This window comes from Callorhinchus milii, unplaced genomic scaffold, assembly GCF_018977255.1.
Source record: "Callorhinchus milii isolate IMCB2004 unplaced genomic scaffold, IMCB_Cmil_1.0 Scaffold204, whole genome shotgun sequence".
Taxonomy (NCBI): Eukaryota; Metazoa; Chordata; class Chondrichthyes; order Chimaeriformes; family Callorhinchidae; genus Callorhinchus; species Callorhinchus milii.
In genome coordinates, this window is record NW_024704945.1 from 29,972 (window position 1) to 42,223 (window position 12,252).

General features: G+C 46.6%; 1 long non-coding RNA gene across 1 annotated transcript; it reads left to right on the top strand.

Moving 5' to 3' along the window:
* Positions 1-646: 646 nt before the first annotated feature.
* Positions 647-1,090, top strand: LOC103172318. Its single transcript, XR_006086010.1, has 2 exons — positions 647-853; positions 1,020-1,090. It is a non-coding gene; the product is annotated as an uncharacterized LOC103172318 (long non-coding RNA).
* The last annotated feature ends 11,162 nt before the right edge of the window (positions 1,091-12,252 follow it).

Below are 12,252 nucleotides of genomic sequence, written 5' to 3' on the forward strand. Positions count from 1 at the left end.
GTTTGTTTGTTTGTGTGTTTCTCTGTGTGTGTGTTTGTGTGAATGTTTATGTATGTTTGTGTGTGTATGCGTGTTTGTGCGTGCGTGGGTTTTTTTCTGTGTGTGTTTGCGTGTGGTTGTGTTTGTGTGCATATGTGTGTGTATGTGCGAATGATTGACTGTTTGTGTGTGCGTTTGTGTGAATGATTGATTGTTTGTGTGTGCGTTTGTGTGAATGATTGATTGTTTGTGTGTGTGTTTGTGTTTGCTTGTATGCGTTTCTGTGCGTGTGTTTGCGTACGTATGTGTTTGCGTGTGTGAGTTTCTGTGTGTGATTGTGTATGTTTCTGTGTGAGCGCGTTTGTGTGAGAGTGCTTGTGTATTTGTTTGTCTGCGTGTGTGAGTGTGTTTATTTATGTGTGTATCTGTGTGCGTCTCTCTGTTTATGTGACTCTATTTGTGTGTGTTTGTGTGTATTTTTCTGTGGGTCATGTGTTTGTGTTTGTGTGTATTTGTGTGTGTGAGAGTAAGTGTGTGTCTGCGGCGATGTTTTTGTCTGTGTTTGTGTGTGTTGGTGTGTGTGTGTGTGTTTGTGTGTATGAACTCCTGCAACCTGTCCGGCATCAAACAAACTGTGAGTGACAGTGGGTTATACCCACAGTGTTTACTCTGATCCCTGTCATGTCTCTGTGTCTCTGATCTCCAGGTTGGACAGTAACAGACTGACCGATGGCTGCACTGATGCTCTGGTCTCCGCTCTCAGTACAAACCGCTCACTGAGGATCCTGGACCTGAGGTCTAACTCCTTCACAGACGGCTCTGTCTCCGCTCTCCGCCGCCTCATACAGACCTGCACCAGTCTGGAGAGGATCAGGTGAGTGTTTGTGTCAGTGCTTAATGTGATAAATACACAGAGAAAACGCCGCGTATCAGAATGGGAACAGTTTGAAGGGATTTATTTATTCATTAAACTGCGACACGAACATTTTACAGTTTGTACCATTATCCCATTGGTTTATTTCCTGTTTAATGTGTTTCAGGCTGTGGGGGAATGGGTTCAGTTCAGACGGAGAGAATCAGCTGCGGTCACTGCGGGGAATCAGAGCTGAGCTGTTAGTGATAGTGTGACACTGACTGAGGCAGTGACTGTCCACACAGTCTGTGTAATATGGAATATATTCTGGACACTGTAGTGACTGATTATTAAAGATGTTGATCCTGATTCCTCTCCCATCTCTGCTCTGGGGACCGTTATTGACACACACCGCCTACGGCCGTGCGGGCGGCTGGAGAGCCCCGACCCTCAGTCACTGCTAAACTGCTGTAAGCGACCACAACTGATGCACTTTCTCTCACAGTCTCTCTCTCTCTCTCTCTCTCTCTGTCAGTCTCTCTCAGTTTATATATCTCCATCTCTCTATTTCAGTCTCTCTCTTTCATTGTCTCTCTTAGTCTCCGTCTCTCTCTCTCTATTTGTGTGTGTGTGTGTTTACCTCAGTCAGTGCTTGTCTATGAGAGAGTGGGCGAGAGAGCAGTCAGTGTATGTGTGTGTGTGAGAGAGCAGTCAGTGTGTGTGTGTGAGAGCAGTCAGTGTGTGTGTGTGTGAGAAAGAGCAGTCAGTGTGTGTGTGTGTGTGAAAGAGCAGTCAGTGTGTGTGTGTGTGTGAGAGAGCAGTCAGTGTGTGTGTGTGTGTGAGAGAACAGTCAGTGTGTGTGTGTGAGAGCAGTCAGTGTGTGTGTGTGTGTGTGAGAAAGAGCAGTCAGTGTGTGTGAGAGCAGTCAGTGTGTGTGTGTGTGTGAGAGCAGTCAGTGTGTTTGTGTGTGAGAGAGCACTCAGTGTGTGTGTGCGAGAGAGAGCAGTCAGTGTGTGTGTGAGAGAACAGTAAGTGTGTGTGTGAGAGCAGTCAGTGTGCGTGTGTGTGTGATAGGGAGAGCAGTCAGTGTGTGTGTGTGTGTGAGAGAGAGAGAGAGAGAGCATTCAGTGTGTGTGTTTGTGAGCAGTCAGTGTGTGTGTGTGTATGTGAGAAAGAGCAGTCAGTGTGTGTGTGTGTGAGAGCACTCAGTGTGTGTGTATGTGTGTGTGTGAGAGAGAGCAGTCAGTGTATGTGTGTGAGTGTGAGCAGTCAGTGTGTATGTGTGTGAGAGCAGTCAGTGTGTGTGTGAGAAAGAGCAGTCAGTGTGTGTGTGTGTGTGAGAGCAGTCAGTGTGTGTGTGTGTGAGCAGTCAGTGTGTGTGTGTGTGAGAGCAGTCAATATGTGTGTGAGAGAGAGCAGTCAGTGTGTGTGTGTGAGAGAGCATTCAGTGTGTGTGTGAGAGCAGTCAGTGTGTGTGTGTGTGAGAGAGAGCAGTCAGTGTGTGTGTGTGTGTTGGTGTGAGAGCAGTAAATATGTGTGTGTGAGAGAGCAGTCAGTGTGTGTGAGAGCAGTCAGTGTGTGTGTGTGTGAGAGCAGTCAGTATGTGTGTGTGAGCGAGCAGTTGGTGTGTGTGTGAACAGTCAGTGTGTGTGTGTGAGAGAGAGAGAGCAGTCAGTGTGTGTGTGTGTGTGAGAGCAGTCAGTGTGTGTGTGTGTGAGAGAGAGCAGTCAGTGTGTGTGTGTGTGTGTGTGTGAGAGAGCAGTCAGTGTGTGTGAGAGAGCAGTCAGTGTGCGTGTGTGTGTGTGGGAGAGGGAGAGAAGTCAGTGTGTGTGTGTGTGTGTGAGAGAGAGCAGTCAGTGTGTGTGTTTGTGAGCAGTCAGTGTGTGTGTGTATGTGAGAGCAGTCAGTGTGTGTGTGTGTGTGTGAGAACAGTCAGTGTGTTTGTGTGTGTGAGAGGAGCCAGTGTGTGTGTGTGAGAGAGCAGTCAGTTTGTGTGTATGAGAGCAGTCAGTGTGTGTGTGAGAGAGAGAGAGAGCAGTCAGTGTGTGTGTGTGTGAGAGCAGTCAGTGTGTGTGTGAGAGAGAGAGCAGTCAGTGTGTGTGTGTGTGTGAGAGCAGTCAGTGTGTGTGTGAGAGAGCAGTCAGTGTGTGTGTGGGGAACAGCAGTCAGTGTGTGTGTGTGTGAGAGTAACAACAACACAATTCCATTTATAGAGCGCCTTTCACGTCGGGAGGACGTCCCAAAGCGCTGTACAGTTGGGTCAGGACCCGAGCATTGGAGGGGAGATGGTCAGGGTGAGGGGAGTGAAGGGAGGGGGCGATTAGTGGATAGAGAGTCGAGAGGGGAGCTGAAGGCTCGGTCAAAGAGAAAGATCTTGAGACCGGCCTTGAAGGAGGAGAGGGAGGAGGCGGCGAAGGCACTGGGGGATAGAGTTCCAGAGCCTCGGGGCTGAGAGGCTGAAGGCCCGACCACCGATGGTCGGGCGGTTGGGGCGGGGGGTGTGGAGCAGACCAGAGCCACAGGAACGGAGAGTACGGGCAGGTAAGTCCGGGGATAGTAGGTCGGAGAGGTAGGAGGGAGCGAGGCCGCGAATGGCCTTGTAGGTGGGGATGAGGATCTTGAATTGGATCCTCTGGGGGATGGGGAGCCAGTGGAGGGGAGAGAGAGTGGGAGTGATGTGGTCGTGGTGTCTGGTGCGGGACAGTACACGAGCTGCAGAGCTCTGAATGACCTGCAGTGTGGAGGGAGGTGGCGGGAAGGCCGCGAGGAGGGACTTCCCATAGTCCAGCCTTGATGTGACCAAGGCGTGGACCACCAAGTTCCACAATGGATTTCGGAGACCATTTATTTTTTAAACCATTCTCCGATGATTAATTCAAGTAACAGCAACAACTTCCATTCATATCACGGCCTTCACGCGGGACAGTGTGTCGGGGGATTTTGGAGTTGTGGAGGACACTGAGCGTGAGGGAGGGTAGAGGTGACCATGAGGAGGGTGGAAGGGCGAGTTCTTCCGTTAATGAACCAAATCATAGTGTAACTCTTGCTCATTCAGTTACTTCTAGTTTCTTTAATTACAATACATGTTGCACGTATAAACTTGCATTTATATGGGTTGTTCTCTGTGTCCGCTTACAAACTGGGATAACTGTATGACTTTATTATAAAGTAAATCATAGCCGGGCCCTGTTCCCGAGGAGGTTTCCACACAAACCAATGATTGATTCATTAGAAATGGTTGAAGCAAAACTGAAACAAAAAAATACAATGACCATACATACAGCTTATCTGTTTTTCTCTAAATTTACCTTTTTTGCTGTCTGCCAAATAAACTTTTGCGTAACGATGGGTCCAGAAATTGCCTGGCAACGCAAAACTTATATCGCCTTTTTCCCCTTGCTTCGTGCATCATAACTTAATAATAATAATAATAATAAGCCTTACATTTGATATAGAGCTTTTCATGTCTTCTTGACGTCTCACAGCGCTTCACAAAATATACTGTAAAGTGAATTGACTGTATAATTGTGGGCGAACGCGGCAGCCAATTGCGCACAGCAATGTCCCACAAACAGTGGAACACAAACTTACTGTACACTCTTTAATTTTTCAATCCCAGTCAGAATGTTATACCCCCAAAAGTGTCTCCTCTCTCTCATCCCAGTCAGTCCAACCCTCTGTTTGCCATCACAGCTAATCTAACCCTCTCTCTCAGTCTAACCCTCTCTGATAAAACCCAGTCTTACTCTCTCTCTCTCCTCAAAGTCAGCCAAGCACCCTGTCTTTCTCATCAGATCCAGTCATCACAGGCAGCGTTATCCTTCCTTAATCTCATTGTAATAGAATTGGTGGATACAACCAATACCGTTGTTTAATAATCGAAAGTTTATTAAGTGAGTCAAAATCTCCAACTGAGACAATAGTTACAGTAAAATCCATCTTATCCGGTCCAACTCGGAAGATGTGTTCATCCCCTTATTTCGACTCTCATGTCAACTCCAAAGATTTCATATTAACATCTTTCCTTTAAGAGATCCTAACTCTGCCTCCCCAGGTCACAGTGATAGCCCCCACCATTCGCAAACTGCTGGTGACTCTGAGCAGGGAAATTCCCTATGGAAAAATACACTGATCGAGAGAAGGACAGAGTGGCAACTTTTGTTCTGGCGATCTTCTCCAGCCTGAGAGGTTCTCCGCCTTGAGCTCCGCGGGTGTGTGAGACTGCAGCCATTTCTTTCTGTGGTCCTGTATTCTTACATCTGTGCTCAAGGACATGATTGCTCATTATCTCAGAGGAGTGAACTTCTCCCCAGAGAGATATGAAATGTCATAAGAATCTTACGTCAACCGGTCTAGCAAAGCTACATTTAAGGTCGCTATTAAATCAAACGCAACTTATTAAACTTTTACAAGTGAGAGGTTAATTTAAAAGCCTTAAAGACGTTAAGGAATACAAATACAATCTTACAGCATAGATCCAAGATTGTGCTTTTATCATATCGGGATAATCAAGGTAAATGTTACCAGACATTTCTGCACTGAGAGAGTTACTATTCACTCATATGCAGAGGCCGGATGACAAGAGAGCAACACTGAACTGAGTAAAAAAGAACATTGAGGGTATATGGGGTGAAAGAAGGACGTGTTTCGTATGCGAGACATACAAATTGTAGGGTATACTGGAGCCTCAGTTTACTCAATATGAGTTGGCACAAAGATTCAAGGAAAAGGTATTTATTCACATACGAGAGCAAAAGTCTGCGTTAACCGTGATATTATATTATCACATCAACATACAGATTTATTCAGCATAGCAGTCGAAATATATTTTATCCGCGATAACATCACACTCCGAATAGAGGAAGCCCTCCTTCCTCAAGGACTTCACTGCCCCTCTTCTTTCTCTTGTAAGGGTCACTTTCTTGCTGGAGGTAAATCCCCTCACCCACATGTATATCTACGGTTCTCCTTTCCGGTCCCTTGAATTGATCAGTCCGAGTTTCTGAGTTCTTTGACTCACATATAACTGATATCTTAGATATGGGAGAATCGATATCGATTCCACTGGGAAATGTGCACACCCTCAACACAAATCCATCTGTTCCAAAATTACTTTTTTTTGTGTGTTTATCTACCTCCACCTCCCGTTATCACAGAGGAAGCCCCCACACTTCATGGGCTGCTTTACACAGAGAGAGAGAGAGATGGACAACTTCTGAGCAGCCTTTCTCGATCTGCTTGTTTCTCAGACTTAAGTTCGGCAGATGTCTGAAGCTACAGCCTTTAATTTCTGTGGTCCAATGATCCTACATCTGTGCTGAAGGATCTAATTGCTCTTTATCTCAGAGGTGTGAACTTCTTTTCAGCAAAATATGGAATGTATTAGGAAGCTGACCTCGATCAGTCCAGCAAAGCTCTGCTTAACCCCAAGGGGCAAGGAAAGGGGGGCTGTAAATTGGGTGGTTGTATGAAAGGTTAGAGGGATGGCGGGTGGGTGTTTGGAGGAGGAATTTGGTAACAGCAAAGTGCTATATCAAGGTCACGTTATGTGTTTCTTAATAACCTGCATGTTATCTGAATCACATTGAAAAGGTAAAACAGAGAATAAGGCGGTACTAATAATAATAATCCTTGCATTTGATATAGCGCTTTTCACGTCGGGAGGACGTCCCAAAGCGCTTCACAGAACACACTGTAAAGTGAATTGACTGTATATTTGTGGGCGAACGCGGCAGCCAATTGCGCAAAGCAATGTCCCACAAACAGTCGTTGATTGAAAATGACCAATTTATTATTGTTTTTGGTTTTGGAGGGATTATTATTAGGTGTGTGGAGTAAGGAAACTTGCCCAAGGTTTCGCCCTGTCTGGAATTGAACTCAGGTCTCTCGCTTCCAAAGCGAGTGCTCTAACCACTGAGCTACAGGACTCCACTAGTTAACAGAGCAAAGTTTCCGCAAGTACCCAGCGGGCGGCCTTCAGCCATTCTGCCCCACTCGCTGGTACTCCATCCCACAGTCCCTCTGCCTCACCCTCTCCATTGGCTTCTTGAAGACCCATCTCAAGACCCTCCACTACGACCATGGCTTTGCCCCCTCCCCAATCCCAACCCACAGCTCAGGTCTACCTGTCCAGTGCCTTGGGACATCCTCCCGATGTGAAAGCTGCTGTACAAATGTGATATTATTCTTGTTCTAACCTTCAGATGTTTAGGTTTTCACCGGTTGCCTTCTTCCTCAGAAGTTGACAAAACAAACGAGATTGTCATGAACTGTCACCTCGAGGTATTTGTCCTTCACATTGACGTTGATGTGAAACCTAAAAGCCACAGTAAACCCGCGATTCAACGCCATTCCAGCGCTTGGCTCTCAGTGTCGGAGAACACAGACAATTCATTGAAGGATATTCTGTGAAGAGGCGATAAGGCGCTGTACCAAATGCAAGAATTAATATTATTATTGTATTAAATAAGTCAACTAAAATGCTATGATCTGAACCGATACAACTTCTGTCATGTTTTAACAGTATAATGTTTAGGTGTTGCTGGATGGCTATTTGATGTCTGTTGGATCAGAATGGAATCTTTTCTAATCCAAAGCGTCCACATCTATTCATTTATTTCCAATGCTGAACATTAGTGCCCTTATGGTTTCCGGGAGTGTTATTTGAAGGCAGCGATATAATCGGTGGAGTCCTGTAGCGGAAGCAGTTAGTGCAAACACCAGTAATTTGAGAGATAACACTAATAATATTTGCATTTGTTATGGCGCCGCATCACATCTTAAAGCGCAACACAGGATATAGTGTAAAGTGAACTCACTGTGTGTATTGTGGGCAATATATTTGGGTGAGGCCCCAATGTCTGGGCTCTCTGTGGATCAAGTGCGTGGATGACTGTAGTGACGGGATCCGCCTTTGTCATTTGGGTAAAAACTTCCAGAATTGTTTGTGTGGGTTATTGATTGGCGTCGGGAGGCCTCAGTGTGAGGTTTAAACGGTCGATGGGTTCAGTCGCCTCTGTCGGTCGGTTGTCTCTCTCTCTCTCTCTCTGTGTGTCTCTCGTCGCCTGACTTTGGCGCCTCTTTTTCCCTCTGACTCGGCGCCTGCGCAGTGGTGTCCCTGAGCGCGAGGCCGACGGTTTTTTTTTGAACTCGGCGCCTGCGCAGTGCCGTCTCCGGGCGCGAGGACGACGGTGTTTCGGGGCGCGGCGCCTGTCTGTCTGAGCGCGAGGCGGGACCGCGGGAGGTGATGATGGCGGCGGAGACGACGGTCAGTGTCGGTGACAGAGAGAGAGAGTGAGAGTGTGTGAGAGTGAGAGAGTGTGAGACAGAGAGTGTGAGAGAGAGTGAGAATGTGAGAGAAAGAGTGTGTGAGAGAGAGACTGAGAGAGTGAGAGTGACAGAGAGAGAGACTGTGAGAGAGAGACAGTGTGTGAGAGAGTGAGAGTGTGAGAGAGAGACTGTGTGAGAGAGAGTGTGTGACAGACAGAGAGATTGTGAGAGAGTGAGAGAGAGTGAGACTGCGTGTGAGAGTGAGAGAATGTGAGAGTGTGAGAGAGAGTGAGTGTGTGAGAGAGAGAGTGTGTGTGAGAGAGAGTGTGTGGAAGTGTGTGATTCTGTGTATAATATTATTTTTTATGGTCCGAACTGATATGACTTCTGTGATGATGTATTGAGGAACATTGAGCGGTTTCGGGGCGGATGATATTCCCGTCTCATTTGCCTGTTGTACACTGTGGGATCAGACGGGACCTTCATTCCAGGCCGAGGGGAGAGAGGGACTGAAGCTCCAACAACATTCTTCCACATTCAATCATCCATTTCTAATTCGGGGTATTATTTTTCTCGCGGTTTGCGGGGATGTGATCTGTGCGGAGCGGTTTAATCTGTGGAGTCCTGTGGTGTCGTAGTGAGTGCAGTCACTCGTCATTTGAGTGATAGCAGTAACAATCCTTGTGTTTGGTACCGAGTACACACACAAACACACACAGACAGGCGCCGCGCCCCGAAACACCGTGGGCCCCGCGCCCGGAGACGGCACTGCGCAGGCGCCGAGTTCAAAAAAAATACCGTTGGCCTCGCGCTCAGGGACACCACTGCGCAGGCGCCGAGTCAGAAAAAAAAGGCGCCAAAGTCAGACGCTGCTGTTCATCAGTCGACGAGAGACACAGAGAGAGAGAGACAGACAACAGTGCGGCCATGTTACCCCCCACCCCCCAGTCACCCCCACCCCCCTAGTCACCCCCACCCCCCAGTCACCCCCACCCCCCAGTCACCCCCACCCCCCCAGTCACCCCCACCCCCCCAGTCATCCCCTCCCCCCAGTCACACACACAGACAGTGAGGAGCCATTGGCGAATTTAAACAGTTTACACCTCACACTGAGGCCTCCCGGCGCCGAGGAGTAAACCCCACAAACAAGACAGGAATTTTTGACCCCAAAAACATAAAGTTTAATTCCCTCATTAATTCTGAACAGAAGGAAAGACGAGACAGGAAGAGGTTTGTGTGTGTGAGTGACGCCGCGGCTTCTCTGTCAGGACATCGGTGAAGTGAAACCTGCGGACAGAGACTCAAAGCTTTTCTGACCCGATGACCGGACGCGGTGAAGAGCTTCGTGTTGGACAGTGACCTGCGGTCACCTCCCACTCGGCTCGGCCTCGAGCTCCGCCACTGTCCAGCGCTCTGGGACCCTCCCCTTCACCAGCGGCGCCATATAAAAGCAAATTGTTGTTGTTGTTGTTACAGACACAATATTAATACAGAATGGTTTAGTTTGACACAGTCGCCGTTGTCCCCACCGCAGGGCGAGGAGACGGGCAAACTGTACAGTGTAATGTTTTATCCGAGGCTCCAGGAAAACAGTACATTGACACTGTACGAAAGGCTGATCCTGTCACTACAGTCATCCAATCTGCTCACTGTGGCCACAAACAGCCCATACATTTGGGCGTCACCCAAATATATTGCCGACAAAACATACAGTCAGTTCACTTCACAATATATCCTGTGAAGCGCTTTCAGGCGTCTCGGGTACGGGATGAGACGGCGTATCAAATGCGCGGCTTATTATTGAATTTGTTATTAAATGACGAATTATTAACTGATATGCTACAGGACTCCACCGATTAAATCACTCCACAAAAATAACATCCCCGCAAACCATTGGGAAACTTATATTCAAAATTGTAAATAAATGAATAGAAGAGTTTTGTTGGAATCTTTAGTCACTCTACACCTTTGGCCAAGTAAAAGATTCAGCCCTTTCCAGGTATCAAACAGACAAATGAATATTAGCAATCCAGAAACCTCTAAATGTACCACAATAAATCATCACAGAAGCATATCCGTCTGGACCCAAACATTGAATATGACTTATGTGAATATAATAATAATAATTCTTGTATTAATGGAGTTCAGGTCCTCCAGAGTGTGAGGCGAGAGCTCTAACCGCTGAGCTGCAGGACTCCGCGTGAAGTCCGAATTGCAGACTATACAAATTGTGGAAAATTAGATTTAATAAACATGTGCAATTTAGTACAGCCAGAAAATGTCAGGAACGGGTTAAGACTACAGCTTTCCCGATTCAATGCGTCTTGATCCATCACCACATGCGCACAGAGAGCCAAGCGCTGGAGTCACATTGCATCGCGGGTTTATTGTGGTTTCTAGATTTCACATCACCCTCAATGTGAAGGACAAATATCGTGTGGAAACTGTTCATGACAATCCCGTTGGTTTGACAGCTTTTGAGGAAGAAAGAAACCAGCGACAACCTGAACATCTCAAGGTTAGCCTTTACAACAACAGCAATAACAAAACTACAGGTGTAGTTTTGGAGTCCTGTAGCTCAGTGATTAGAGCACTCGCTTTGCAGGCGAGAGACCTGAGTTCAATTCCAGGCAGAGGGCGAAACCTTGGCCAAGTTTCCTTACTCCACACTCCAAATAATAACCCTTCCAAAACCCAAAACAACAATAAATTGGTCATTTTCGATCTTCGACTGTCTGTGGGACATTACTGTGCGCTTTGGGACGTCCTCCCGACGTGGAAAGCGCTATATCAAATGCAAGGATTATTATTATTATTATTATTAGTGCCTTTCACTTCGGGAAGAGACTGGATGGTTAGTGTTTCTGAACCGATCTGAGCTCCTCAACCTCTGTGGGCTCTCCCTCAGACTCACTGAACCTGTGCACAATCTTGGCGTCTGGTTTGACCTGCAACTGTGTAAGATTATATTTATAATATTTATATAAATGTAAATTGCTCTCGTTCTTTGAACTGATCACCTTGGTATGGTTTAAGGAATGAATGGTCTCCAAAATCCATAGAGGGAACTTCATTTATCTGACGTACATTTAACATGCAGATGTGTAGTATACACTTAGTATAAGTGTAGACGGTGGGGCTGAATGGCCTGTACATTCTGTGCGTCTGTGAATCTAAGAGCCTCAGTTAGTCTAATCTTTGCTCATAATCAATTCCGCTAATACTGGTGATCATCCTGGTTGGTCTCCTCCGCACTGCCATAAGGATCTGTGCTGACTCATTAGGATTGCCTCAATCCTTCCATCTTGCGGTTTTGGCTGGTTAGACTCCAGCAGTTAACCCCAGCACACACTCTTGGTGTTTGTTTGATCTGTATTCGCGTGCGACGGACACTCGGTTGACAAAAAATTCAGCTAAGCAGCCACATTGCTGTTTAAGTGCTCCGAGATGTTACCCACGTGAAGGGCACTGTATTGTTGTTGTTGCTATTGATTTAATTGCCTCCTCTGAGACGTCTCTTTTCCTGGGTGAACCTCTCTTGATTATTTAACGATAGTTTGCAACTTATCCCTCCAACTCGAGAAATCAGTCTGCTCCGAATATGGGGATGCTATAGAGAAGCTGGGATATTTCTAAATACTTCTCTCTTTCTTTAACCCTGCAGGAAATAAGACTCAGTTATGTTTCAGTCTTCAATCTAACGGACTGAATGCCGCCATTTTCTTTCTCTTTCCCCACAAGTGGAAATGATTTTTGATAAAATGGTGCTCATGCCGTTGACTTTCAAGGACTAACTTCCTGGTTCCAAGTCCGGAGCCCAACCCACAGTTACATTAACTGAAAATATCCATAAAAGTCAACATTGCATATCAGCGAAGACTACGTTTCACTGACTGTTACACAAATGAGGTTCAAAGAGCAGGATCAGGAGATTAGATAGAGAGCACAGTGGGTGCTTCGAATTGGGAGGGTTTTTGAAATGAATGATAGGTAACTTTGAAGTGGGAGGTGGCAAAGTCACGCTGATGTTGATCTGATGATGGATGGGAAAACAGATTCCCAACTACTCTTGCTCTGTATCAGACTGTACAGTTTCTGGAGACGAGCTTTATTGGTGACACACTCTGAAATGGATAATGACCAGAACTCGT